This window comes from Marmota monax, unplaced genomic scaffold, assembly GCF_021218885.2.
Source record: "Marmota monax isolate L192 unplaced genomic scaffold, Marmota_monax_Labrador192_F-V1.1 WCK01_AAM20220418_F8-fsc00001, whole genome shotgun sequence".
NCBI classification, from domain to species: domain Eukaryota; kingdom Metazoa; phylum Chordata; class Mammalia; order Rodentia; family Sciuridae; genus Marmota; species Marmota monax.
In genome coordinates this window covers 43,321,616-43,345,394 of record NW_026693777.1, presented here as the reverse complement: position 1 = coordinate 43,345,394, position 23,779 = coordinate 43,321,616, and the positions used below count along the sequence as shown (strand labels likewise).

The following is a 23,779-nucleotide window of genomic DNA, read 5'->3' as shown; positions in this document are numbered from 1 at the left end:
TTATCAGTGTTCGGAAGCCCCTCCCACCTCCTACCTCTGAGAACAAATATTCCCAGGATCCGGGGCGGTTCCCATTGACGTTATTTCCGGGAAAACTAACCTTTCTTTGGCGGTTGCGGATCTAAGAGCTCTCGCGAGATTTGCTCCCCCGAGATCTGCTTGCTCACTCTAGCGAAGACATCCTCCTCCTCCTCCCCGCCGCCTTTCGGCAATCTTCGCCAGTCCCAGCCCCAACCAATCTGCACGCAGATGGCATGGATGAGGGTCTCCCCCCGAACCCCGGTCCACGCGGGGCGTCAGGCGGCAGCCGCGGGGTACGAACTGCACGAGACTGACGACAGCGGCACTGCGAGCGGCCACGGGCTGGCGAGTAGCAGTGAGCGTGGGTGGGGCGGGGGTAAGCCAGCCGAGTAACGGCTCGATTGTTCTGGCCTGGCTATGGCGCCTCTCCTCCCCCCCGCCATGGCTCCCCGTGTCCCTGCTCCGCTCCTCTCAGTGAGTGAAAGTGGCCGCCGCCGCCGCCGGCCCAGCGCCCGCAGCCGCCTCAGCGCCGCCGCCATCTTGGGGTCCCAGGAGCCGCCGAGGGAGCGAGCTAGGAGCGTTCACGTCCACCGCAGTCACCGTCCCACGGCCTCAGAGAGCGAACCGCGGCTCCACCGTCGGCGGGGCGACCCCCCCCTCCAGACCCCGCCCGTACCCCGCCCCCCCTCCGCCGCCGTCGCGGCGGCGGGGCCCCGCGGCCCGAGGTGAGGTGATTAGATGTGGGCGGGCGAACGGAGGGGGGGTTGTGTAGGCCCCGTTGCGCCCCTCTCTGCGGGCGACGACTGGGCCGCGTCTTAAAGGGGCCGTCGCCCCCGGCCCCTGGATTTGTTGGGGATAGTAGGATGGGTGTGGACACTCCCCGCAGGGTTGGGACCTCTGGGACCTGGGCCTGGTCCTTCCCCTTCCCCCTCATACCTCTGGAGACCCAGGGTCACGCGATGACCTCAGATACCCGAGGAAGCCCGTGGGGCACCCACATGTGGGGAGTGTGTTAGACCAGGTGCACGTGGGACCCGGTGGGGCGGTGTCGGGCTAACACGTGTGTGGGTTTGGGGGTGGGTAGGGGCAGGGCGGAGGCTGCTCTTGCTGGAGTGGGAATCAGTGAGAGTTATGCCTGTCAATTTAAACAAATGAGATCTAAGAGCTTGAGTATTCAGTGTCAATTTATGGGGAGCAAGTTGGTATGTGGATGAATCGTGCACGTTGCTGGTTGTTTTTGGGTGGGGGCAGACTAACACGTGCACAGACTTAGGAGTGTGTAGGTGACATCCTTTCTGTTTTTTTTTTTAGACTTTTGTAGTGCGTCTAAGCAAGTGTCATCTTATTTTGACGTTTCTTTTTGAGCTTGCTGATGAAAAGTACTACTTCCGTAATCACTGAGGATGGAAGCCCCCTACAGTTTAGGAGTGATAGAGCCTAAGAAGGGACTATTTTAGTTAGTAACCAACTGCTCAAAATTTTTTGATTCTCACTGTCCCCGTTTTCCTGTTCTTGTACTTGTTTGGAATGGGGGAGAGAATTTGGAGATGACCTCTCTTAACATAACAGATAATCAGCTTAGATTTCCAGTCAGTGACTTCCATGATTTCCTTGTGGCTTACCAGTGGGAACCTTTTTTTTTTTTTTTTTAAGAATTAGGGAGGGCTGGGGTTGTGGCTCAGCGGTAGAGCGCTGGCCTATCATGTGTGAGGCGCTGGGTTTGATTCTCAGCACCACATAAAAATAAATAAAGTCATTGTGGCCATCTATAACTAAAGAAAAAAAAAAAACCTCAGGGGTGCTTAACCACTGAGCCACCTTCCCAGGCCTTTTTAGTTTTTATTTTGGAACAGGGTCTCGCTCAGTTGCTTAGGCCTTTGCTTAGTTGCTGATGCTGGCTCTGAATTTGTGTTCCTCCAGCCTCAGATGCCTGTGCACCACTGTGCCCAGAAACATATATTTTTTTAAGAGCTTTATTGAGATATGATTCACACATGCACGCACACACGAAAAAGTCAGCTGAATTAGGTACAATAAAGTGATTTTTAGTGTATACATAGAATTGTATAGTTATTACCACTATTTGTCACCCCCCCAAAGAAGCTCCTATGCAGTCACTCCCCATTTCCTCTCTTCCAGCTCCTTCCTTCCTTCCTTCCTGTTCCAGTTCCAGTAATACATAATATACTTTTCTTTCTCTTATTTTTGTCTATTTTGGACACTGCCATTTCATATAAAGGAAAATTTTACAATTGGTGTTCTTTTGTGACTGGCTTCTTTCATGATATTTTCAAGGTTCATACCTGTTTTAGCATGTGGACTTTGTTCCTTTTTATTGCCGAATAATATTCCTTTTTGTTTATGTTTTGTTTGTTTGTTTTTTGTGGTGCTGGAGATTGAACCCAGGGCCTTGTACGTGCAAGGAAAGCGCTCTACCAACTGAGCTGTATATCCCCCAGCTCTTGGTTATGTTTTATAGTTGAAATTCTCAAGCCCTTCCTATAAGACAATTTTGAGATTATTATGAGTCATTATATCCATGAGTTCAGCATTCTTGGATATATCCAATTTTGGGTTGAAAATATTTTTCAAATTTCCAGAAAATTCCAAGAAACAAAACTTGAATTTGCTATGGGTCAAGCACTATGAAAATCCACAAGAATGAATTGATAAATAGACACTCTGCTGTCACTCCTCCCATTTCACAGATCCTTATTCTCTCTTCAGCACTTGTTTGAGCATTGTTAACTTTGCATGTCTTTTTTTTTTTTTTAGTTGTTGGACCATTATTTTACTTATTTATATGTGGTGCTTAGAATTGAACCCAATGCTTCACACATGCTAGGCAGGGGCTTTACCACTGAGCTAAAACCCCAGCTCACTTTGCATGTTTTTCTGTACTGTGTAGCTCCATCTGTGATGATTGTGTCTGGACTGTACACATAGACTTTTTTCCTTGTTCCCTGAACAATGCAGTATAATAATTTACATAGCATTTACATTGTGTTAGCATTTACATTGGTATTAAAAGTAACCTAGTGATGGTTTAAAGTATATGGAAGATGTGTGTAGGCTACATGTGAATACTATGTCATTTTATATAAGGGACTTGAACATTCTGGGATTTTGGTATGGGGGGAGGCCTGGAACCAATCTTCAGGATATTGAAAAATGACTGTGTAGTTAAGTGTCACAATGATATTTTGGTAAAAATTGAACTACATACACAGTGATGGCTCTGTGTAGCTGAGGTGTATAGTAGGTTATACTATCTAAGTTTGCATAAGCACACTCTGCAATGTTCACAGGACAGAAATAGCACATTACTTTCTCAGAATGTAAGTGAAGTATGACTGCATATGTAAATGTTGCATGCCTTTTAGATTCTAAAGTGAATTTTGTTTTTAAGGGATTGAATTCCATTATGTTAGTTTATTGTGTTCTTTTCCTTCACATTTTGTTTTAGAAGAATTCAAGCCTATTTTTGGTGCTCTGCATCTTTTGATAATAAATAGCTATAGAGAATACAAATGTGATTAGAAAAGTTTATAGCTAATAAAAACATTTTGAATGTGTCAAAGTGGAAAATGGGTTAAGTCAAGGCAACTGATCATAAACTGGTATTATAATTTTACTTAATCAAAGTTTGTCATGGTAATACTGAAGGAAGGTATGTTGGCTTTGACGGATGGTTTTTCCATCAACATGGGTAGGTAAGAAATAGATACCTTTTCTACCCATGAGAAGATAAAATTTGGCTTAGGAATTTAATGTCAGCATACAAGTACACAAAAAAACACAAATGTCAAAATACTGTGATTTTTAGAGTAGTCACAATTGGATAGGATCAATGGGAAACTGCATTTGTGTAGGAAAGTAAGTGAAGTTAAAGACAAGTTTAAGGGCTAGGATTGTGGCTCAGCAGTAGAGTGCTTCACTGGCACATGGGAGGCCCTGGGTTCGATCCTCAGCACCACATAAAAAATAAATCAATAAAGATATTGTGTCCAACTTAAAAAATCTTTTTGTTTTTTTGGTACCAGGGATTAAACCCAGGTCACTTAGCCCCTGAGTCACATTCTCAGCACTTTTTTGTATTTGATTTAGAGACAGGGTCACTGTTAGTTGCTTAGGGTCTCTCTTAGTTGCTTAGGGCTTCGGTAATTTTTGCTGAGGCTGGCTTTGAACTTGTGATCCTCCTGCCTCAGCCTCCAGAGCCGCTGGGATTACAGGGGTGTGTGACTGTGCCCACCTAGAAGTTGGATTTTTTTTTTTTTTAATATTTATTTTTTAGTTATAGGTAGACACAATATCTTTATTTATTTTGACGTGGTGCTGAGGATCGAATCCAGTGCTTCACACATGGTTGGAGTCCTCTACCTCTGAGCCACAACCCCAGCCTAGAAGTCGGATCTTAAGTATCAGAATTTTAATATGGTAGGCTGTAGCGTGTAAAGAATGTAAAGAACTTATCATTGATATCAGGTAAAAACTTGTTAAGAGCCATATTATGGTGGGACATGTTGGCATACGACTGTATTCCCAGTTACTCTGGTGACTAGGCAGGAGAATTGCAAGTTAGAGGCCAAGCTCAGCAATTTAGTGAGGCTCTAAACAACTTTGTGAGATCCCCTGTCTCAAAATAAAAAAATAAAAAGGGCTGAGGTTGTGGCTCAGTGGTAAAGCAACTCTGGGTTTAATCTGCAGTACCCGCTTCCAAAAACAAAAAATGGCCATAGTATGTATCTTCTGATCATTTAATCCTCAAAAAACCCTCTCTATATATCCCATTTCACAGAAAACAATCTGTTCATAGATAACAATCTGTGAAATCAGCCGGTAAATGACAAAGTCAGTGTTCTCTTCTTTTTTAAAGCTCTTTGCCCTCCCACAAATGTTCTGGAGAGTATTTTGTATAGAAATATAAAGGTATCAATAAGATTTTTCATGTAATTCATATCAAGTTTCAGTTGTAGGAATAATGGATTTGGTTTCTGATCCTGAGAGAGTGGATTTACTTGGGGTGGAAAGTTGATCACAGAGAAGCTTAATGCTTGTGTCTTCAATAACTATATAAGGGAGATTTCCTATGTGTTAGGTCAGAGGTAGAAGATCAGTAATAGTAAGCGTAGTTGACAAATTAGATACAAAAATCATTGTGACTTAATGAGGTCTGTATTTTTTTTTTTTTTTTTTTTATGGTGCTGGGGATCGAACCCAGGGCCTTGTGGAGGTCTGTATTTTTTTTTTTTTTAATATGTATCTTTTAGGTGTAATTGGACACAATGCCTTTATTTTATTTACTTATTTTTATGTGGTGTTGAGGATCGAACCCAGGGCCTCACATGTGCTAGGTGAGCGTTCTACCACTGACCCCCAGCCCCAGCGGTCTGTATTTTTAATGGACTAAAGGAAAATGAGTAAATGATGCCATGCATTTATATAAAACCTTAACTAGCAAGGATTGATAAATAGTCTCTGTGATGGTCTCTAGAGCAGGGTTCTTAAATTTATATAGAGTATCTTTGATTCCTTGGCAGTCTGAAGCCTTTGAGCCCCTTCTCAGAACATGCCTTCTTTTGGTGGTGCTGCAGATTGAATCCAGGGCATTGCACGTGCTAGGCAAATACTCTACAACTGGGCTATGTTCCTGTCTCAGAATATGACTTTTAAATGCAAAATACAGTTCATATATTTAAAAAATAATTTTTAAAAAAATATTTATTTTTTAAGTGTAGATGGACACAACACAATACCTTTATTTATTTATTTATTTTTTATGTGGTGCTGAGGATCGAACCCGGGTCCTGCTCGTGCTAGGCGAGCAGTCTACCGCTGAGCCACAATCCCAGCCCCCCAAAATAATTTTTAATATGAGAAATTTTCTTATTATTATAAACTAATAATTAGAAGTAGCCCTGCTAATACTGCTATTAGCTGCCTATATTCCCAATAGTAGGAAATGCTAATTTCAATTATAGGTTAGCAAAAATAAAAATGTAAATAATAATTGTTACTGTTATTATAGTAGTGGGGATTGAACCAGAGCCTCTGCACATGTAAGCAGGTGTTCTACCATTAAGCCACACCCTGAGCCCCTTTATTTTGAGACAGGATCTTGCTCATTTATTTGTCCAGGCTGATCTCAAATTTGCAATCCTCTTTCCTCTGCTTCCTGAGTAACTGGAACACCGTGCCTGGCAAAGATGTGAATTTTTTCCATCTGAGTTCATGGACCCCAGTTTAAGAACCCCTACCTTAGAGAGTCCTGGGCATATAACTAAGGTATTTCATATAGGGCACAATGGTGATTTCGGTAAGTAGGAATTTTTTTTTTTTTTTGTATCAGGGATTGAATGCAGGGGGCACTCAACTACTGAGCCACCTCCCTAGCCCTATTTTGTATTTTTAGAGATAGGGTCTCACTGAGTTGCTTAATGCCTCGATTTGGCTGAGACTGGCTTTGAACTCAAGATCCTCCTGCCTTAGCCTCCTGAGCCATTGGGATTATAGGCATGTGCTACCGTGCCTGGCAGGATTGACTTTCGAGTCATGTTCACAAGAACATGAACATGACTTCTTATAGGAAAAGAGCTGTTCATAGTTTCCTTAAGGAGAAATCAGTTAGTATTGTGGGAAGATACTCACTGGTTTTGAACTTAAAAAGACCTTAGTTCGAGTTTTAGTTCTTAATTGTAAAATGGAGATCATAATAATTTCTCCCATCTGAAAGTTAATGATGTATTAATTTAAACAAAGCATATCAATAATGTTAATGGTTTTTCTTCTTTGAAGATATAAACATACTAAAAGCTGTGACATACATTTAGTTTTGATTTAGAGGAGGGGAAATTATTATAATGTAGGTAGGAACAACATGTATGGACATGAGGTTTTTCTCAGGGTATTCAAGTATATAGTATATCTTTTAGGAATGTCATGAAGAATATTTTTATTTCTTATAAAAGAAAAATAAGGTGCCTCCAGTTTGGTATGTTATAGTTAGGTTTTCTGGTAAGAAGTTAGTAACTAAGCAGAATAAAGTGTGGATAAGTCTGTCATATTTGTATGAATGAATAGAAAAAATGCTAGTAACAGTGTATCAAAAAGGATACTAGGCCAAATGGTCAGTTTATCCCTGAGAATTTTGCCTGAATATATTGCCAGAGAGCCAAATAAAATGTTAGACGTGGACTGAGGTTGTGGTTCAGTGGTAGAGCGCTTACCTATCATGTGTGAGGCACTGGTTTTGATCCTCTGCACCTCATAAAAATAAATAAATAAATAAACAAAATAAAGGCATTGTGTCCGTCTACAACTAAAAAACAATTTTTTAAAAATATTAAAGTCATTTCCAAGAAGAGAATGAAAAATAAAATTTGAAAATGTACTGTTGATAGCTCAGTAGTATATTACATGTGCTTAGCATGTATGTGCAAAGGTCCTGGGTTCAATCATAAGTACACACCAAAAAAGAACTGCATCATCTTGTAAGAAACCACATGTATTCACTCTTAAACTTTTGAATGGTTTCCACTAATTTTAACTAAAGAAAGAACAAATTGAGCAGAAGAGAAATTTCCAGAAAGTGGCAGTAAAAATGAAGGTAATGGTCAGGCTTGGTCTCCAGCTTGGGTGTGGCTCAGTGGTAGAGCACTGGCCTAGGTTGCTTGAGGCCCCGGAGTTTAATCGACAGACTGAAGTAGACTATGAATTTTTTTTTTTTTTTTTAACATTTCTACCTACCTACCTACCTATCTATCTATCTATTTATCTATTTATATGTGGTACTGGGGATTGAACCCAGTTCCTCACACATACTAGGCAAGCGCTCTACCACTGAGACACAACCCACTATGAATTGTTTTGAGTTAAGAAAAACACGAGGGTTTGGGTATGTATCTCTGGTAGTCTGGTAGAGGAACACTTGCTTGGCATGTGCAAGGCCCTGGGTTCAATTTCTAGCACCACACACACACACACACAAAAAAAAAAAAATACAATGAGAAAAAAAGAAAAGAAAAAAACATGAATGATACTGGAAAATTAGAACTAGTTTGAAAGATGAATATTGCTTCACTGAGCTTTAATAGTGAGTAGTTTGTTTTTGAAACTTACTAGAGCAGAAAGTAGTTAAAAACAGACCAGATATAATTTAAGGATTATAAAGCCAAAGACTTTTGCGATCCAGCCCTAGATCAGTTCTGGTTGATAAAACATTTATTGATATTTGTACCTAAGGGTTTATGAAACTCCTGTTTTGCAATATATTGAATTTTTTAGGTCAGTCTCTAAAATATTTTTGTCTAGGATGTCATTCTAATGTTGGTAATTATTTGCTGTTTTAGAATCAGTACACAATACATAATATAATAATAGATTAGGCCCTAGAACAGGCCTTGGGCAGATTTTTCTATAAAGGGTCAGATAGTAAATGTCTTAGACCTTACAGCAATTCCTGCTATTGAAGTATAAGAGAATCCACAGTTGATGTGTAAGTGAAGGAGTGTTTTCTGATGAAACTTTATTTATTGGTACTGAAAACTTAAATTTATATAATTTTTAGGTGTTACAAAATGCTGTTTTTTGTTTTTCCACCATTTAAAAATGTAAAATCCATGTTTAGCTTTTATAAAAACTTTATCAAACTGGGTAGCAGGCAGGATTTAGCTTATAGGCCATTTCTGTTCCAACCCCTGTTCTAGAGTCTTGATTCTACCACTCTCTGCCTATGGTTACTTAACCTTTGAACCATAATTCTGTCTTGAAATGGGAATAAGAACAGACTCTACTTTATAGAGTTATTAGATATAAACAAGATAACCCATGTAAAGTGCTTAGAAAGTACCTGACACATAATAAATGGAATATATTGTTATCATATTGAACACCTTTATTTTACAGTGAGGTTGTTGGGCCCCAAAAGGTGAGCTGATCGTGGTCTATGGCTTATCAATACATTTCAAGCTACAGCTCTTCAGCTACTCTTTCTACCCTATTGTGCTGCTTCCATCGTCACAGGAGGGTGGTACCATTTAATTCTATTAACATTACTGCTTGAGCCAGGTCTGGTAGTGTACACCTATAATTGCAGCAACTTGGGAAACTGAGGCAGGAAGGTTGCAAGTTTAAGTCTAGCCTCAGTAACTTGGTGAGACCCTCAGCAGCAATTGAATAAATTGAAATATTGCTTGAACTACTCCAATGGTGTGGTTCATGTCCTAGGAACCTCTTTGTGGCACTTTAGCCTACACACATACACACACTCACACACACTCTCTTGTTTGTCCTTCTATTCATCCATCCATCCAGTCCATTCTGGGGATCTAAACCAGGGGTGATCTGTCTTCCCAGGACTGGGAATCTAACCTAGGAATGATTTACCACTGAGCAGCATTCCCAGATCTGTTTTTGTTTTTAGACAGGTTCTAAGTTGCTGAGGCTGGCCTGGAACTTAAAATCTTCCGGCCTTACTTAGCCTCCTGGGTTACTATTACTGGGATTACAGGTGTGTGCCATTCTGTACTGTTAGACAGTTTTGGAGTCAGACAATGGATTTTAATCCTGGCTTTGCTGCTTCTGGAATTATGACCTTGGACAAGATACCTGGCCTTAGTTTCTTGTAAAATGGGATTATAATAGTATGTACCTGATACAAGGCTTGAGTTAATGCATATATAAAATGTACATGTACATAAGATGTTTTTGGCACATCAGTAAAATGTGTGTGTAGCCTCATTATTACAACAATATCTGATAAGAAAAAAATCACAGAATTTGTACCAACCTTGGAATTCTTTGTAATGGAGGTTCCTCCTACCCTGAGACTTCTTGCATAGAGGAAAAAATGTCTGACATTAATTTAACAAATATTTATTTATTTATTTATTTTTTAAATTTTTTTAAAAAAATATTTATTTTTTAGTTTTCGGCGGGCACAACATCTTTGTTTGTATGTGGTGCTGAGGATCGAACCCGGGCCGCACGCATGCCAGGCAAGCGCGCTACCACTTGAGCCACATCCCAGCCCCAACAAATATTTATTAACTAGGACCTAGTTTAGTGTAAGCATATCCCCTTGCTCATATTTGTTAGACTGTATAGCAAAGAGAAGGAAAATAATTATATTTGCTGTTAATATAACCATTACAGACCTGAGTGGCTGAAATATCTAAAGATCTAAAAGCAAGACCAATTAATGTATGATTCAACTCTTGTTTATTTACAGAAGGTTTGTCTATAGGATGAAATATCTGAACTTTGATTTTCGGTATTCCCTTGGGAACTAGTTCTATGCAACTTCTCTCTTGGCACTAACACCAGTTAAGCAAGTCCATTCCCAAAGTAAAAAGTGACATTTAGTATAGGAAAACTAATTATAAAAGTCATTTGGAATATCAGCTGTTTCTGGATGTCTTTTACATTATATTCTCTATAATTACCTATCATTTTTGTAATAATAGGTGGTTAACTATAAAGAACTGGTAACTAAATTTCCCCACTCCTTTGTATGTGATTCCTATTTCTCACAAGTGACTGCTGAGTAAGCTAATGCTTTATTCCCTCTGCTGAGTTATGAACTGGGCTCTCAAGTTTCTTTGGGCTTTGAATTCAGTTCTTTATCACTTCTGCAGGAGGTTTTTTTTTTTTCTTCTCTGCTAATTCTGAATACGGTAAATGTTTTCATCATTCGTGGTTCTAGCTTTGGAAGTTGTTGGAAGTCACTGGTTCTTCACTGAGAAGAATTTTTGGCTCTTTTTTTTTTTTTTGGTTCTGAGGCTCAAACCCAGGGCCTCATGTATGCTAAACATGTGCTTTACACTGAGCAACACTTCCATTTCAAATTCTTAATTGGATAAATTGTTTTTATTTATTTATTTATTTTTGTATCAAGTTTGGGTGCTTTAATACCAGAAGAGTGTGTTTTTTTTGGAGCGGTACTGGGAATTGAACTGAGGGGCACTCAACCACTGAGCCACACACCCAGCTCATGAGTTGCTTAGTACCTCTATTTTGCTGAGGCTGGCTTTGAACTTGTAATCCTCCTGCCTCAGCCTCTCCAGCTGCTGGGATTATAGGCGTGTGCCTGGCCCAGAAGAGTTTTGAAGTGTATCCTAGGGGTCACTAACATAGCTATCTTTTTTTTTAGAATTATTATGTGAAAAATCTGTCAACTTCTTCAGGAAACATTTATCCCCTTTGAATTTCTTTTTAATTTTGGTTCTGGGGATTGAACCCAGGGGTATTTTACTACAAGCCCCATCCCTAGCCCTTTTTATTTTTTTTTAATTTTGAGACAGGGTCTCACTAAATTGCTTTAGACCTTGCCAAGGATGTGGGGGGAAGAAGAGAAGTTCAGTGGATTAGTCAAAGGGAAATGAAGGGAAGGGAATGGGGATGGGAATAGCAAAGACAGAAGAATGAATCACACATAACTTTTTCTGTGTTCATTTATTAATACACCAGGGAATCATGTACAGCTATAAGAATGAGATCCTAATTAGAATAATTTATACTATGTCTATGTATAACATGTCAAAATACACTCTACTATCATATCTAAAAAGAAAAAAAGAATTTTAAAAAACGCATGTGGTTAAAAATAAAAAAAGACCTTGCCAAATTGCTGAGGCTGACTTTGGGATCCTCCTGCCTCAGCCTCCCAAGCTACTGGGATTACAGGTGTGTACCATAGTGCCTGGATCCCCTTTAAAATTTCTCCATGTAGTAATACTTAGACCCTAAAATACTTTATAAAGAGGAATTAAACTTGTTTGGTCAATGTTGTGCCCCAGTTGTACAAGATAAAACTCCCCTGAGGCATTTGTGCTAATAAAAGCTATTTCTTTTATTGTCCTGATGTTTTTGTTCTTTGCCTTCTTGAACATTATCTTCTAGGAAGTTGAAATGATTCTTTCCCAGAAGAAATCAAATGCATCATTATGGATTTTTTTGTTTGATTATATGGTCTCCGTTCCGTATCTGTGGTGTTCTGCAATTGAGGATTCAATTATTTGATTGAAAATACTTAGAAAAGCTTGAACATGTACAGACTTTTTTCTTACTATTCCTTGAAGAATGTAGTATAACAAGTATTTACATTGCTTTTACAGTATACTATAAGTAACTTAGAAATGTGTAGTGAAGTAATCTAGAAATGATCTAGTGAATAGGAGAATATACTTATAGTATATGCAGATTCTATGCTATTTAATATGAGAACTTGAACATCCATTAATTTGGGTCCAAGAACCACCTGTGGATACTGAGGATGACATATATTTAATTTGGGAAATAGTATTAAGAAAAAAGGAAGGGAAAATAAATGGGCATTTAAAAAATTTTTTCACATTTAAAATACAAGTACTATTTTTATCTTTGGAACTCTCTGCTTTGAGTAAACTCTAGGCTTGTGAATTTTCATGATTGTATAGTGATCCCTTCATTTAAGCAAGTTGTTTCTGGCCTCCATAAGAAGGCTCTGCCTGCCTCTTGTTGAGGGTAAGATCTTTTTCTTTGTTTCATTTTTAGTTATAGATAGACAGAATACCATTATTTATTTATTTTTATGTGGTGCTGAGTATTGAACCCAGTGCCTCACACATGCTCTGCAAATGCTCTACCACTAAGCCACAACCTCAGCCTTGAAGCTTTTTTAATCATTTTAATTTTTACTAATTTGTGGTGATGGGGATTGAATCCAGGGCCTCACAGATGTGGTAGGCAAGCACTGTACTGCTGAGCTACCCCCAGGTGCTTCTTTAAGTTTTCTTATTCTACAGCAGAGGCTGGTTGTGAAGAATTGGGCTTTGGAGTCAATTACAGTAGATTGAGTTTTAACTTAGTCAAGTCATCGAAATTAACCAAAACTAGACTAAAAGTTTATGACAATGAAGGTTCTCATACTGGTGGGCTCTTATTCTGTGTTATAGGCCATCAGGCCATAAGTAGAATTTTTACCTTCAACTGAGGCTAGTTTTGAATAGCTCTTTTTCTGGTGAATGGATTTGAGATTAAATGAAACATTTCATAGAAATCAGAAAGGTTTTTCATATGAGCCATTGAGTTTTTGTTGTGAGATCATAGTATATTTATTGTGGACAGGAAACATCCTATCAAGCCTAATTATTCTTTAAATATTCATGAAAAACTTTCAATTTTTTTTTGTAGAATTGCTTAAAAATACTTTAATAATTTAGATCTACCAAAATAAAGATGTCATTTTATGTCAACTAAATGGGTAATGTAGGGCTGGGGTTGTGTGTGGCTCAGTGGTAGAGTGCTTGTCTAGCATGCATGAGGCACTGGGTTCAATCCCCAGCACCACATAAAAATAAATAAATAAAGATATTGTGTCCATCTACAACTAAAAAAATATTTTTTTAAAAAATGGGTAATATAAATGAATAAATGTTATTTAATAAAAAGTATAGTAATGAACATTTCATTAAATTTATCAATATTTATATTGTATAAAATTATATATGTTTTTATATTGTGTTACTTTCTCCCATATGAGGGTTTGATGTTTTACTAATTTAACCTATTTTAATTTATTTGTGGGGCTTTGTTGTGTTTTGTTTTGTTGGTGCTGAGTATTGAACATATACCTGGTACATGCTAGACAAGCACATCAAGCCACCCCGCAGTCCTGTGTTCTTTATAAAAAGAAACAAAAGAAAAGCAGTTTTTTTAATATGCTTTGTGCATTAGTACAGACATCCATGCTCTGCACTGAAGAGAACCGTTCTGATATTAAGAAAACTCCTTGTATTTTGTATGATTCCTTACTTGTTAAACAAAAGATAATTAGTTCATGCAAAAAGACTTATGATAGAGAACAGTTACAATACATATTAAGCTAAGAGAACTAAGAGAAATGGGAATAATTTAGTGTGTTCATGTAAACACTAAGTTGTCATTTCCTTAAGAGAATTAAGGATGGGTCTCTTGCTTATTTTATCAGAAAGAGGTGCTAGTTACGTTCAGCTTATGCTATAGTATCCTTTAGTATTTCTACCTTAAACTGATACTGGAGAAACACAGAATTTAGAGCCAAAAGGCTGTAAATTGAATCCCAGTGTAAGCTGGCCAAGAGAAAGTATACCAGCATATATATACTGTATAATTCTGGCTGAGCTTGGCACCCATCACACTTCTTTGAGAAGTCTGGCAAAGTTATAATATTTGTATTAGAGGGAATTCATGCATTTAATTAGTGTAGAGTTGCATAGGATGCCACTTAGATACGCTATTTGCTGTGTCTTCTACAGACTGATTTAAAAAATATTTTTGCAAACTGATAAGGAGTTAAACCAGAGAGAATGGTTATATATATATATATATATTTTTTTTTAATGCAGAAGTTTATCTACCCCATGATCTCAAAGATATGCTCTTAAGTTTTCTTTTAGAAACTTTATCAATTTAACTCTACATTTATCTGTGATTCATGTTAATTTCATTTTTGTGTGTGGTATTCTGTAGGGATTTGAAGCTTATTGTTTTCCCCCATATAGATCTCCTTTCAATTCAACTCCATTTGTTTGAAAAATTTTTCCTTGTTAGATTGTTTCATTGCTTTTGTTAAGTATCTGTTGACCATGTAGATTTCTTTCTGTAATCTCTTCCATACCATTAGTCATTTTGTCTATACCAATGTAATGTCGTCATGATTACTATAAATTTAGTCAATCATGGATTTAGGTTAGGTAAACTTCAACTTTCTCCATCTTCTCAAACTTGTTTGGAGAATCCTATGTCCTTTGTATTTCCATATCAATTTCACACTCAGTTACCAGTTTCTTCTAAAATCCTCTGGATTTTGATTGGGAATGTGTTGAATTTATAGATGAATTAGGAGAGAATTGATAATATCCATGAACACGTGTAAATAATATGTATGTACATATATAGTAAAAGAATTGTCTATACTATATAAAGGACTTCAATAACTCAGTAATTAAAAAGAGAGCTATTTTTTTTTAAAGGTATTTAAAAAACTTATAAAAAGAAAGTTATACCTTAGGTTGAGGCTGTAGCTCAGTGGTAAAGTGCTTGCCTCCCATGTGCCCAGCACCAGAAAAAAAAAAGTGTATGGATTTGCTTTTTTTGGACATTTCATATAAATGGAATCAGAATATGTGGCCTTTGGTTACTGGCTTCCTTCACTTTGCATATGATTTCAAAGTACATCCATGTTATAGCATTTCTCAGTAATTCCTTTTTATTGTTGAATGATATTCCATTGGATACATGGATCACATTTTATTTGTCTATCATCAGTCAATGGACATTGGGGGTTTTTATCACTCTTGGCTATTGTGATACTACTGTGAAGATTTATATACAAGTTTTTGTGTAAATGTTTTAATTTTTCTTGGGTATAGTGGATTTGCTAGGTCATATGGTAACTTTTTATAAATCTTCAGAGGAACTCCAAACTTCCCAGTGCCTGCACCATTTTACATTCCCAGGGCAGTGATTTAGGGCTCCAGTTTCTTCACATCCTAGTCACCTCTTGTTATATTCTCTCTGTCTCTCTCTCTCTTTTTTTTTTTCTTTAATAGCCATCTTACTGCAAAGCAGTGCGTCATTGAGTGGTAGTTTTTTGTTTATTTGTTTTGTTTTGAGATGGAGTCTCACCACATTGCCCAGGCTGGCCTCAAACCCCTGGACTCAAACGATCATCCTGTCTCAACCTCCCAAGAGGCTGAACTACAGATAAATGGCGCTGCTTGTGATTTTGATTTATTGTGCATTTTGCCAATAGCTACCAGTGTTAAAGCATCTTTTCATGTGCTTGCCTTTGGCATATCTTCTTTGGAGAAGTACCTATTTCAAATCTTTTGTTCATTTTTATTTTTTCAATTAATTTATTTTTGCAGTGCTAGGGATTGAACCCAATTTGCTCATTTTTGAAATAGCTTATTGTCTTTAAAAAAAATTTTTTTTTTAGTTGTAGATGGACACAATGCTTTTATTTTATTTATTTATTTTTATGTGGTGCTGATGATTGAACCCAGTTCCTCTTATGTGCTAGGCAAGTGCTCTACCACTGAGTTAAAACCCCAGCCCAGCTTATTGTCTTTTTATAATTGTTTTAAGAGTTTTAAAAATATATTCTGGATACTATTCATTATTAGCTAAATGATTTGGAGATATTTTCTCATGGGTTTTATTTTCAATATCTTCATGGTGTCATTTATAACACTAAATTATTATTACTTTTGCTGTTGTTCAGACTGGCCTTGAACTCATGATCTTCCTGCCTCAGTCTCCCAAGTAGCTGGGATTACAAATGTGAACTGTATTAAGCCTAATTTATCTGTTTTTATTGCTTCTGCTATTGTTTTAACGCTAAGAAACGCTTACCTCATCCACTATTGCTGTTTTCTTCCAAGAGTTTTGTAGTTTAGCTCTTAAATTTAGATCTGTGATCTTTTCTGAGTTGACTTTTGTTTGCTTTAAAAGGAAGGGTCCAGGGACTGGTGTTGTGGCTCAGTGGTAGAGCGCTCGCCTAGCACATGTGAGGTGCTGGGTTCGATCCTCAGCACCACATAAAAATAAATAAATAAATAAAATAAAGGCATTGTGTCCAACTACAACTAAAAACAATAAAAATAAAAAAAGAAGGGGTCCATCTTCATTGTTAGCATGTGACTATCCAGTTGTTACAGCACTTTTTTTTGAAAAATTTTATTTCTTTGTTGGTTTATCTTGACATTCTTGTTGAAAATCACCTGATTATAAATGTAAAGATTTATTTCAGGGCTTTTGTTCTAGTCTATTATTGTATATATCTATCCTTTTGTAGTTTCTGCATTGCCTGAAGTATTGCAGCTATTTAGTAAGCTTTGAAATTGAGAAATCCCAGCTCATACTTAAAAAAGAGTTATCTTTAAAATCCTTTTGGTTATCCCAAGTCCCTTGTATTTCCATAGGAATTTTAATTTAGCTTGCCTATTTAAAAAAGAAAAGAAAGCCAATTTGGATGTTGGTAGGTATTATATTAAATTTATATTTATTGTCATTTTAATAATTTATTGTATCATTTGATCCATGAACACGGAATGTCTTTCCATTTATTTAGTTCTTCCTCCTCCATCTTTTCTTTCCATTTTCTTCTTCTTATTATTTATTTATTTTTTAATGAGACAGTCTCTTGCTATATTGCCCCTTACCTCATTTGCTCAAGTGGTCCTCCTATCTCAGCCTGTTCAGTAGCTGGGATGACAGGAGTTAATTCTTTAATTTCTTAAAATAATGTCTTCCTGCTTTTGATATATAAGTATTGCACTTATTTGGGTAAATTTATTTGTAAGTATTTTGTCATTTTTAAGGCCTCTAAATGAAATTGTTTTCTTAATTTATTTTCAGATTGTTCACTCATAGTGTTTATAAATATAGTTCATTTTTATGTATTGATCTTATACTATGGAAGATTTCTGAGCTTATTCTAATCAATTTTTTCCAGTTGATTTGTTAAAATCATGTTATCTATATAGAGAAAGTTTTACTTCTTTGTCTCTAACTAGGTGCCCTTTTAAAAAATTTCTTGCCTCATTGGCCTGGTTAAAACTCTCAGTACAATTTTGAATACATATGGTAAAAGTAGACATTCTTGTTTTGTTTCTGGTTTTAAAGGGAATAGCATTTTGCCTTTGCCACCAAATATGATATTAGCTTTGAAGTTTACATATATACCCTTTACCAAGTTCAGGAAATTTCTTTTTATGCCAAGTTTGTACAGTGTTTCTATCTTGAAAATGTGCTGGCTTGTGTCAAATAATTTTTCTGTGTCTATTTAGATGATCATGTATGTTGTACCCTTAGTTTTACTGATGTGTGTAGCACAATTGATTTCAGATGTTATACCAACTTCATTCCTAGGATAAATTCTGCTTGGTAGTAGTATATAATCATTTTTATGTGTTCCTGGATTTGGTTTGCTGATATTTTGTTGAGGAGTGTGTGTGTGTGTGTGTGTGTGTGTGTATTTTATAAGGGATATTGATATATAGTTTTCTTTATTTCTCCTTGGTTTTGGGATCAGAGTGCTATTGGTCTCATAGAATAATTTTGGTAAGTGTTCTTATCTCTTCTAATTTGTAGAAGACTTTGTGAAGTATTTGTATTAATTCTATTTTAAATGTTTGGTAGAACTCATTGGTGAGCCATTTGGTTTGGGCATTGATTTTATATGATCATAATTACTAGACCTTTTTTTTTTTTTGGTGCCTGGATTGAACTCAGGGGTACTTAACCCCTGAGCCACATCTACAGCCTGATTTATATTTTATTGAGATACAGAGTCTTGCTAAGTTGCTCAGAGATTTGCCAAATTGCTGAGACTAGCTTTGAACTTGTAATCCTCCTGCCTCTGCCTCCTGAGCTGCTGGGATTACAGGTGTGCCCTACCGCCCTGCTTAGACTTTTCGTTTTCTGTTTTTAAGATCATATGTCCATGGAAGGACCTTCCATATCCCAGCCCATTATTTCTTCATCAAAAATTACAGATATTATAAAGGATGTAATCATTAGGTATATAAAATTTTCATGAAACATTAATATGGTCTAATATCTAAGATAATCATTGTTTCCTAAAATCCTATAGCACTTTATCTAGGGATGGCTCAGAGGCAGAGTGCTTGCGTAGCGTTTATGAAGCCCTGGGTTTGATCCCCAGCATAACCAAGAAAACTAAACTATAACACTTTATCTGTACATCTCTTAAGTCGCCTAATCAAAAGTTTTTTTTTTTTTTTTTTCCTTTTTGCAATGCTGGGAATCAAACCCTAGGCTTTGCATACATTAGGCAAGTGCTCTACCCCTGAGCTATATCCCCCAACCCCTGTGTGTGTGCATGTGCATGTACATAGTACTTAGGATTGAACCAAGGGATGCTCTACCACTGAACTATATCTCTACCCCCCCCCCCCCCCACCTTTTGAGACATTGTCTCACTGAGTTGTCCAGGCTGGCCTCAAATCTCTTACTCTGCAGCCTCCCAAGTAGCTGGAATTACAGTTATGTGCCACTGTGCCTGGCCCCAAGTATGCTTTTTATTGTAGTTATTCTATTGCAGTCTTACCTCTTGTGTTAAAAGAAGTTCTCTGAAGGAAATACCCTTTTCTACACCGCACTTAAAGATCATCATGCTGGTGACTGAAATGTTAATCTAGTGTTTGTATCATTTTTTAAAAATATTTTTAGTTGTCAATGGACCATTATTTTATTTATCCATACGTGGTGCTAAGAATCGAACCATCTATTAAAATATTATGGAGTTTGTTTATTTGGCTTGATTCTGTTATTTATGGCTTAGCACTATGAATTATCAGTGTTACCTGTGGATCAGATCTGGACATAATAGATTTGGGCAACAGAATTTCTCAGATTTGGAGCACAGGTGGGAAATTTAGATTTTATAGTTCCTTAATATTTGGCCTTTTGTATAAAGCACTGTTTTTAACTAGCTTCATGCTGTCTGTCTTCATTTATTTTTAGTATGGGGATTGAATCCAGGGGATGCTAAGCCACATCCTCAGCCCTTTTTTTATGTTTTGTTTTTATTTTTTGGTACTGGGGGTTGAATTCAAAGGTACTTAACCACTGAGTCACATCCCCAGCCCTTTTTATATTTTATTTAGAGACAGGGGTCTTGCTGAGTTGCTTAGGGCCTTGCTAAATTTCTGAGCCTGGCTTTGAATTTGGATGCTCCTGTTTCAGCCTTCTGAGCCACTGGGATTATAGATGTGCACCGCTGCACCCAGTTTGTTTTATTTTAAGACAGGGTCTTGCCAAGTTGCTTTTAACCTTGCTAAATTTCTGTAACTGGCTTTGAATTTGTAATCCTCCTGCCTCAGCCTCCTCCTGAGTTATTGGGATTACAGACATGTGCCTTACCATTGAGCTTTTAATCATTTAAATGCTTTTTAAGTTACAGTTCTTTCCTTAAGAGGCATATTGCCTTTATTCAACCTTTTTTTATTTACATTTGATAAATTTGGGAGTTTTATTTCTTAATTTTTTTTTTTTTTTTTAATGCTAGGGATTGAATCCAGGGCCTTGCAGTTATTAAGTATGCATTCTACCTTTGAGCCATACCCCTAACCCTTTTTATTTTGAGCCAGGGTCTCACTAAGTTGCCCAGCTGGCCTCCAACTTGCAGACCTCTGCTTCATGTAGAAATTAGTTCTTCAAGGCTGATATGATTTAATTTATGAGTTTAAATCAACATTCTTGAACTAATTTTCTCAGATATTTTGATAGGTATTTTGTCCCCCTCCCCCCCCTCAAAAAAAAAAAAGAAAAGAAAAAAAAAAGTCCACTAAGTTTGGAATTCCTAATGGAGAAGAGACAAAAGAGCACATTACCATAATGTAAATGATAAAATAAAATTCAAAAAATATAACTCTTAGGTCTAACTTTAATGCTTTATATTTTTAATATTAGTAGATATTTGTCTGTATTTTTTAATAGGAAGGGCCTTGTTGAGGGTTGAACCCAGGAAATCTAAATGTGTAAATAATAGGACACATTTGTAATGGTTATGATTGTAATTGTAGTAGTGTATGTGGTGTTCATTAGATGTCATTCTTTGTGTGTGGACATGGGGTGGGGCATGTGTGTGCTGGAAATTTAACCAGCCTCATGCATTCTAAAAGCGTATGTTTTTCCACTTAGTTACATCACTAGTCTATATATTGTTTTTACCATTGAGTTAGGAAAAAACAATCAGTGCATTCTCACCCATCTTTAAACAAACAAATAAATGCAACCAAACTAAAAAGTGTTAGATTAAACTGCCATTTGAACAGCACCTCTTATTTCATTTCTATCTAGAGATCAAATTGCTTTCTCTTCAAATAGGTATCATTATTAGGCTCTTCATTTAGGGGAAGATATAAAAAGTTCTGTTCTTTTTGTTGGTGTGTTGGTGCACCCCTGTAATCTCAACAACTCAGGAGGCCGATGCAGAAGGATTGCAAATTTGAGGCTAGTCTCAGCAGCTTAGATCCTGTCTCAAAATAAAAATGAAAAGGATTGGAGATAGAGCTAAGTGGTATAACATTCCTGGGTTCAATCCCCACCCCCCATTCCTCCAAACAAAACAAAACAAAACAAAACAAAAAAAGTCCTGTCCTCAGGTAAGAATTGGTGATTGGTGCAGGTGCATTTCAGGTTCTTGTCTAAAAGTAAAACCTTGGTCTCACTTGCCCAATATTTAAAAACCTGTCTGAAAATCAGTTTTAATGATCATTTGTCTGAAAGACTATCAATTCATGGAATTCTCCTGTCCTTGCTCAGCAGAAGTAAGATAATGAATGATTGGACCCATTCTACTTCTTAACTTTTGTATCTTTTAGTTTGATTTAAACTTTTGTTCTCAAATGTATCCAAGATGGGGCTAGAGGCTAATGGTATTAACTGCAGATTGTCTTTATGTAGAATGTAACATTAGAGCTATAGTTTTGTAGCCTTGAAATTTAGACTGTGTATAAAAGTGGAAAATAGGGGACTGGGGTTGTGGCTGAGTGGTAGAACACTTGCCTAGCATGTGTGAGGCACTGGGTTCGATCCTCAGCACCACATAAAGATAAATAAATAAAGGTATTGTGTCCATCTACAACTGGTCATGATGTGGCATACCTGTAATCCCATTTACTCAAGACCCTCAGGCAAGAGCATCATGAATTTGAGGCCAGTATGGACAATTTAGGAGAGGAGACCCTGCCTCAAAGTAAAAAATTTAAAAGGGCTGGGAATGCAGTACATTGCTTGCCTAGCATGTGCAAGTCCTAGATTCAATCTCTAGATCTTTCCTACTACTCCCCCCCCAAAAAAAGAAGGAAAAGGAAATTAATGTAATTATTTATAAAATATCAGAATGAAATAGATTCATGAGATATGAATTCCTTTCCCCAATAATTTAGAGTTTAATAGGGGAGATATCTATCTACACACACACACACACACACACACACACACTAAATAGAATATAAGATCATATAAGCACCATGTTTTCTATTACCATTCAAAAGTTCAGAGGAGAGAGAGAGAATAGTCTTAGCTAAAGATAATCTAAAAGTGTTTTCCATAACAATGTATTTCATTTTATCTTTGAAAGATTTTATTGCAACCTGGTAAAACATCTTAACAGGCATTTTCATAGGACAAGGGCAAGACATCATTAATAAAGATATAGCAGTAACTCTTAACTGAAAACTATCAGTCTAGGATCACTCATGAACACAGTCTGTTATATGTGGGTAAGGTTCAGAAGCAGATACTTTACTGTGTGGACAGTAGACTGTTGTAAGAGGAACTGAAGTATGATCAGAGTCCAGTTTCAGGATAATTAGGATGAGAGAGCCTGTGGAAAGACCAGTCTACAGTGAATTACTTTGACAGCATATATTAACATCCTGTGTATATGAACCTGTGGTCAGACGAATTTGAAAAAGCTTTTGAATTGAAGATTGGGGTGGGTCTACTAAGATGTTAGGAGATATTTTTACAGGAATTCTCAATTTATCTGAAGTATAGTGGGGCAGTAAAGATTAAATTGGAAAAGATAATTTGAAGCCAGATGGTAAGGTCTTTGAATTTCAGTCTGAATTATTTAGACTATTTAATTTTGGAAAAGTATTGAGGGGTAATGACATAGTCAGAATGATGTTTTGCGGGTACTGGTTTGACAATAGCTATGAGCATGAATAGATTAAGATGAACTTGGGAAACTACATTTGGAAGCAGTGGTCTAGATGTGAGTTAGGAATTTAAAGGAGAACTTTAATAGGGAAAGAAAGATCTGGTACCAGACTTGGTTTCCAAAGAACAATCAACTACACATTGGTTACAAGGTAAGAAGAGAAGTAGAGGGGAGTGTAAAAAGTGATTCCCTGAGTTTCGAGTCCAAATAACTATTAATGCCAGTGGCTCCGGAGGCTGAGACAGGAGGATCACAATTTCAAAGCCAACCTCAGGAGAAGTGCTAAGCAACTCAGTTGAGACCCTGTCTCTAAATAAAATACAAAATAGGCCTGGGGATGTGGCTTAGGGGTTGAATGCCCCTGAGTTCAATCCCTGGTACCAAACAACAACAGCAACAAAACAAAAACCCCCAAACCTGAAAACACATAAGAAAGAAAGAGGAACTAGCTGGTTTGGGGGCAGAGGAGAAATTTGAGTTTGTAGGTGCTAGTGGTAGAATAGGTACTATCTAGGGTAGAATTTCGGGGATGGGACTATAGCTCAGTGGCAGAGCACTTAGCCTAGCATGTGTGAGGCACTGGGTTCCATCCTCATCACCACATAAAAATAAACAAAGGCATTCTGTCCATCTACAACTACCAAAAAAAAAATTTTTTTTTTTTTTTTTAAAGGGTGGAATATCCAACAAGCATCTAGAATGTGTACTTTGTAAGTTTGGGGCCAGGGAATCAATCACATAACTGTTCATTGAAGTCCTGGTTATAGATGAGATTTCCTAAGAGTGAAAAATGGATGAAGGAATGAGTGGACTTTACACAGTTACGCTAAAGAAGTTTCAACAGAGGGGATAAAGAAGGAATAGGACAGAAGTTTCCAAAGAGATGGAGAGTATCCAGAAATAAGATTTACTTAGTCAGCAATATCAGTCATTCTGATTTTCAAATTGGTTAGCTCCAATTCTGCCTTATTACAAGTATCTTATAATATCTCTTTTTTTAATCACCAAATGAAATCTGTAGGTAGTATTATCTATAATTAA

General features: G+C 37.1%; 1 protein-coding gene across 2 annotated transcripts in view; it reads left to right on the top strand.

Annotated features, from left to right (window-relative positions):
- The first annotated feature begins 631 nt into the window (after positions 1-631).
- Positions 632-23,779, top strand: part of Ino80 (INO80 complex ATPase subunit) — a 138,435-nt gene continuing 115,287 nt past the window's right edge. For both annotated transcript variants that reach the window (XM_046460794.2, XM_046460793.2), the window contains exon 1: positions 632-746. The gene's annotated coding sequence lies outside the window, so the exon portion shown is untranslated. The remainder of the gene's footprint in view (positions 747-23,779) is intronic.